The sequence below is a fragment of the Carlito syrichta genome, unplaced genomic scaffold, assembly GCF_000164805.1.
Source record: "Carlito syrichta isolate Samal-C Ts95f unplaced genomic scaffold, Tarsius_syrichta-2.0.1 Scaffold304604, whole genome shotgun sequence".
Taxonomy (NCBI): domain Eukaryota; kingdom Metazoa; phylum Chordata; class Mammalia; order Primates; family Tarsiidae; genus Carlito; species Carlito syrichta.
The window spans coordinates 305,280-311,535 of record NW_007248700.1 but is presented as its reverse complement, the minus strand read 5'-3'; the positions used below and the strand labels follow the sequence as shown (position 1 = coordinate 311,535).

The 6,256-nt window shown below is 39.3% G+C and overlaps 1 long non-coding RNA gene across 1 annotated transcript in view; it reads right to left on the bottom strand.

Annotated features, from left to right (window-relative positions):
- LOC103262785 overlaps positions 1-2,983 on the bottom strand; it is an 81,129-nt gene extending 78,146 nt beyond the window's left edge. The window contains exon 1 of the long non-coding RNA XR_504456.2: positions 2,836-2,983. This is a non-coding gene — a long non-coding RNA (uncharacterized LOC103262785). The remainder of the gene's footprint in view (positions 1-2,835) is intronic.
- Positions 2,984-6,256: the final 3,273 nt, after the last annotated feature.

The following is a 6,256-nucleotide window of genomic DNA, read 5'->3' as shown; positions in this document are numbered from 1 at the left end:
AAAAAAAAGAACTCCTACAACTCAGTAGCAGAAAACAAATAATGTAATTATATATATATATAATTTTTTTTTGAGGCGAGGTCTCACTCTGTTACCCAGGCTGGAATGTAGTGGCATGATCACCACTCACTACAGCCTCGACCTCCTGGGTTCAGGTGCTCCTTCCACCTCAGATTCCTGAGTAGCTGGGACAGATGAGCATTGCCATGCCCAGTTCAGGGCACACTTGGTGTAATTTTTAATGAAAAAAATCTGGTCGTTGCATTGGCTTGAGCCTGAAATCCCAGCACTTTGGGAGGTCAAGGTGAGGGAATTGCCTGAGCCCACAGGTTAGGGAACAGCCTGGGCAACTTGATGAGACCTTGTCTCTATAATAAATAAAAAATTAGCTGGGTGTGGTAGGATGCACCTATAGTTCTGGCTACTTGGAAGGCTGAGGCAGAAGGATCACCTGAGCCCAGCAAGTTGACACTGGCTTGTCCATGAGCATGTCACTGCACTCTAGCCAGGGTGATGGAGTGAGACTCCACCTCAAAAAAAATTTTTTGTTTTTTTCGTAGACACGAGGTACTGCTATGTTACCTAGGCTGGTCTCAAACTCCTAAACTCCAGAGATCCTCCTGCCTCGACCTCCCAAAGTGTTGACATTACCGGTGTGAGCCATCACGCCTGGCTTGGGCAAAGGATTTGAGCAGACATTTCTCCCAAGAAGAATACAGATGATCAGCAGATATATAAGATGACATTCAAAATCACTAATTATCAGGGAAATGCAAATCAAAACCACAATAAAATATTACTTCACAACCATCAGGCCATCATAAAAAAGAAAATACAAACAACAGACAAAAAGCATTAGTGAGGATGTGGAGAAACTGGAATGCTTGTACACTGTTGAAAGGAATGCAAAATAGCACAGCTGCTATTTAAAATAATATAAAAGTTTCTCCAAAAATTAAAAATAGAGCTACCATAGGATCCAGAAACCCCACTTCTGTTATATATCAAAAAAAGATGAAAACAGGATCTTGTAGACATACCCATGTTCACTGCAGCATTATTCATAAGAGTCAATGTGTGGAAATAACCTAAATGTCCATTGACTGGTGAACGGATAGAGTAAAGGCAGCACATCTGTAGATTATAATATTATTCAGCCTTACCAAACAAAGAAATCCTGTCATTTGTGACAACATAGATGAACTGAGGTCATGATGCTAAGTGAAATAGGCCAGTCACAGAAAGGCAAATACTACACATGATTCTACGCATATGAAGTGTCTCAAGTAGCCAAACTCACAGAAGAAAAAAGGTAGGAGCTGAAGGGAGGAGAAATGAGGAGTTGCTTTTCAAGAGGTATACAGTTTCAGTTGTGCAAGATTAAAAATTTTTGAGGATGTGCTGTACAACAATGTGTATTTCATTAACAATATTAAAAATGTCGTTAAGGGGTAGATTTTGTGTTATGTCTATGAGTTTGCCACAAATTTAAAAAAAAAAGGATCCCTGGATATTGGATATGAAGGGTTTGAAAACAAATAGATTCTTACTGGTTTCTGACGGTTCACACAGAATCTTGCTTGTAGACTAGGGAGGAGCATTTAGGTAACTTCTCCAGTCCCTTCCAGCACTTCCCTTTCTATGGATGCAGTTGTTAGTTTACAATATACTGTGATATCCCACCAAACTGACGGACTGGAGTCCAAGTTGATGAGGCAGGCACAATGTCCCATCTACCCCGTACCCTGGTAAACACCCCCGCCTCACTCTTCGATGTGGTTTAATCACAAGACCCAACAGTGAAGGATGCAGTGGGAGAACTGGAGCCTAGCCCAGTACTACAGTGAAATCTCCTTTGATTCTCAGGAGAAATAAAAGAAATAGAAAAAGTAAAACCACGGTAGAGGGCTATTAAGGGAGAAAACATTTGTCACTGTGGACAGAATAAAAATACCACCAAATGAAATAAATGCCTGTGGGAAAATATGTGTCATGCCAGAAAGTACTGTGTTCCGTCTTTGCTCTTCATTTAGTTTTCATCCACTCAGTGTACCAAGCCTTACCCTACACCCTGTTTCTTTTTCCAGCTATGAAAGATGCATGAACTGCATCTAGCCTTGGTTGTCTTTGTCAGAAAGGATCTTCAAAAATAAAAGTGTTTTACTTGATACTATCTCAATGGTAAACATGTACTTCCAAAATGAAATGCTTGTTCTGTTAGCAAGCTTCTTCCTTCACTAAGCAACAGTATTGTTAGTAATTTTTCAAACTGTTAATACACATACACACACAAAACCAAAAAAGCAAAACAAAAATACCCTATTCTATCATTTATAAATCATAGGCTGAGTATCCCCTGGTAGAACTAAATAAAAACATTCTGGCCACTGATTTTGATTTTTAAAAGGTCATAATGATAATACTAGTCAATATTAACAAACAGTTTTGATTTGCGATGTTTCAAAATATAATTTATCCAATACATCTTAAATAACTGAAAGTACTTAACAAAACCTGATATAGTTAGACACTTGATATCAATTTATTGAATTTAGAGGTTTAGAATTTATGAACACAGAAATAAAACTTGTTTTAAGCAATCTACAGTGTATTTTATTTCTAATATCCTTGCAACATCCCACAGAGTATACACAAGTGAGTATGAGAAAACATTTCTTTTCATTTACATCTATCTTTCAATGAAATTAAAGGATTACAATCTGTGTAAAATCTACTTCCAGAGTTCTAATTAAAATAGAGTACGACGATTATCTATTTAACAAATATCCCTCAAAATTAACATCTTCATTGAAAAATGGAAAAAGTAACACAAACCTCAAAACTGCCAGCAGCTCAGAAAGCAAGTGTGTTCTCTGGGACTTGATTAAAACAATATATTCATAAAAGTCTCTTAAATGAAAGGTGTTCACAAAGGAAGTCGCATGGAAGACAGCGTGTTTCTGACATACCAGAGGTTTCTAGAAGCAAAGAAAAGCACACCATTAGGAAACGTCCAAAATATCAGTACTGACTGTCCCAGCCATTGTGGTCAGAAAGTGCTCTTTTACCACCTGCAGATATTATTAGCAGATGTCATTAATTTTTATTAATTTTGTGCCTCAAATTTTCTTAATCATAAATGGCTGGGTGGACAGTAACCTTTAAGCACTGTATTAGAAGTTTCTAAAGGTCAGGAGTATATTATAACTAAGTAAAGTTCGGCTTTTCCTCTTATCTAACCAGGAAGGCATTGAAGAACTGAAGGCAGGGAAGAGCACAAAGCAGGAACAGTACTCACTGAGAGCCTACCATGTGCAAGGCATTGTTCAGGGGCTTGGTAAACACAGGGTCTTTCTTTCATCTGAACAGCCCTGCAATTGGAAATAGCTCCATTTTACATATGAAAAAACATGCACAGATTCCTGAGCTCAGGCTTAGAACCCGCATCTATCAAAGCCCGGAAGTCTCAAGGTAAGTACTTTTCCTCATTTCATTCTGTGGTTTAGGTGATTTAGAAAAGTATTTCACAAACAGGATTGAAAAGACCACAGATTGCCGGGCTCGGTGGCTCAGCCTGTAATCCCGTGCCTTTGGGAGGCTGAGGTGAGTGGATTGCCTGAGCCCGCGGGTTCGAGACCCGCCTGGGCAGCGAGACCTCATCTCTACAATAAATCAAAAAAATCAGCCGGGCGCGGTAGCGCATGCCTGTAATTCCGGCTACTTGGAAGGCTGAGGCGGAAGGATCACCGGAACCCAATAGGTCGAGGCACAGGAAGGTACCTCCGAAAGGCTAAAAAATGATGAAGGCAGGAAGGTCATGCATTATTTTTAAGAATTTTAGTGTATATATTTTTGGCAACAGAAGTTTGAGTCGCGAATAAGGAAACAGGAGAAATGACTGACAGTATTTTCAAAATCTACAGAACTGAAGCCTAGGATTATTACACGGGGAAAAAAGAAAGAAGAACAGAACAAAACAGAGCTGTTTTATCTTTGCACAAAAGGAGAGAGGAGAGCTTGACAAAAGCTGGGGAAAATATTTGGACCACAGAATCTAAGCTAAGTGATAGGAATGCAAAACGAGTAGAAACTCTTCTTAAAACCTCATATGCTAGCATTCTGACTTCTTCATACCACTCAAAAACAAAGTCTGGGGATAAATGCCTAAGGTAGCTGGCACGTTTTTCATAAAATCCCAATGGCAATTTTCATGCATTCACTCAGTCACTATTTATTGAACACTTATGAGTCAGTCAATAAGTTGGAAAATTCCAGGAACAGTGAAATAAGCAAGGCAGTCTTTAGTCAAGCATCTTACTGTCTTATAGAAGGATACAACTAGAATGTCAACAACTGTAAGAAGGTGGCACCAGTAAATATTTTCAAGAAAATGGTCTGAAACCAGACTGCTTGGAGTATTTCCACTGTATCACTGGCTGCATGACCTTGTGCAAGGCACTCAAACTCTATGACCTCAGCCTCCCTATCTGCACCAAGTACTTCCCTTGAAGGTTGTTTTGAGGATTAGGTAAGATGACCCATATAAATAAAGTACTTGGAGCATGGGGTGGCACATAGAAATAACACATCAGATGCTAGGAAATACTAGTAGTATTGTTGTATAACAGAGGTCAGTGAGGGAAAAAGCACTCTGAAGTTTCAGAGGAGTCAGTAATCCTCTGTTGGAGATGAAGGGAATCAAAAAGGCTTCAGCGAGGAAGACAGCATTTAAGAACTAAACAAACACACATGATGAGGTTTTTACAGAAATCCTCTGATGATAATTGAAAGCCAGAAAATGAGGTACTTTTGAAAAAAAAAATTAGGTCAGTGAAATTGGACATTATTTTCCAGGACATTATTTTGATGTAAAAGTAGGTACCTAACATAACAACACAGCCAGGTAATGACACACAAAAGAAAACTATGTACTACTACCAAGAGAGTTATACTATCCCACAGCATCTTGTTCTATTCAACTGTAATCCAAAATGACACCAAGGCTTTTAATGGAGCTTGGCAAGCCCTAGACAGGCCAATTTTAAACTTAGCCTCGAATTTAAATCACAGGGCTGGAGACTCAAATCTCCAGAGTGACCTTTCCTGGGTATTGTTCAAGAAAACATGTCTGTCACTGTGGACAGAAACCATACGCCCTTTTACACTGGAAGGTAAAATAAAAAGATGGACTGTACTGTTGCAAGCACAGAGCCACAAGATAATGGAGGCTGCAATTCTCTGGAAGCAAGGAAAACAAAGACTCTGATTTTGTATCATTCATTTAAAAATGTTGTCTTATTGCATTAATAAACATTCCTGTTTCCCTCATATCTGGCCTTTATTTAATTCAAAGGAGGCTTGGTAGAAATCCATCATCTATGGATTTAACATACAAGCCCTTCTGAATACATTCCTGTTTCAAGGGCTCACTGAGCCATGCTACTTTGTTGTTGCCAGACCCATACAATATTGCACTGATGAGAGGCGCTAAGGGCGCACAGTGGCTGAATTCTCCCATACTTTCCCCTGCTCTCTAGCCCAGGAAGGTCTGATTTAGGGGAGTTCTATGGTTTCAATGTGTCCCCTCCAAAATTCAAGAGCTGCCAGTTTGATAGTATTAAGAGATAAGAGCCTTTAAGAGGTGATTAGGCCATGAGGCACTCTTATGAGTGTAATTAAGGTTTTTACAAAAGGGGCTTAATCCAATGCTAGGTAACTGGCCCTTCTGCCTTCCATGTGAGGACACAGCATTCTTTTCCTTCAAAGGAACCATCTTAGAAGCAGAGAGCAGCCATCACCAGACAACTGAACCTGCTAGTGCCTTGATCATGAATCACCTTCCCAGCCTCCAGAATTGTGAGAAAAGAAATTCTACTCTTTATAAATTACCTGGTCTATGGTATTTTGTTATAGCAACACTAAAAAAAAAATAGAAATTGATACCAGAGGAATGGGGTGATGCTATAATAAATACTCAAAAATGTGGAAGCAGCTTTGGAACTGGGTAATGGTTTTGAAGTGAAAGCTGGAAAAAGCCTGTATTGTCATGAAAAGAGCCTGTATTGCCATGAACAGAGTATTAAAGAGTGATTCTGGTGAGAGCTCAGAAGAAGAGGAAAGCTGCAGAGAGGGCCTGATTTTCTTATAGATTACTTAAGTGGCCGTGAACAGAATGTTGAAAGAAATATGAACAGTGAAGACTATTCCGTTAAGGTCTCAGATGGAAATGAGGAATAAGATACTGGAAGCTGGAGAA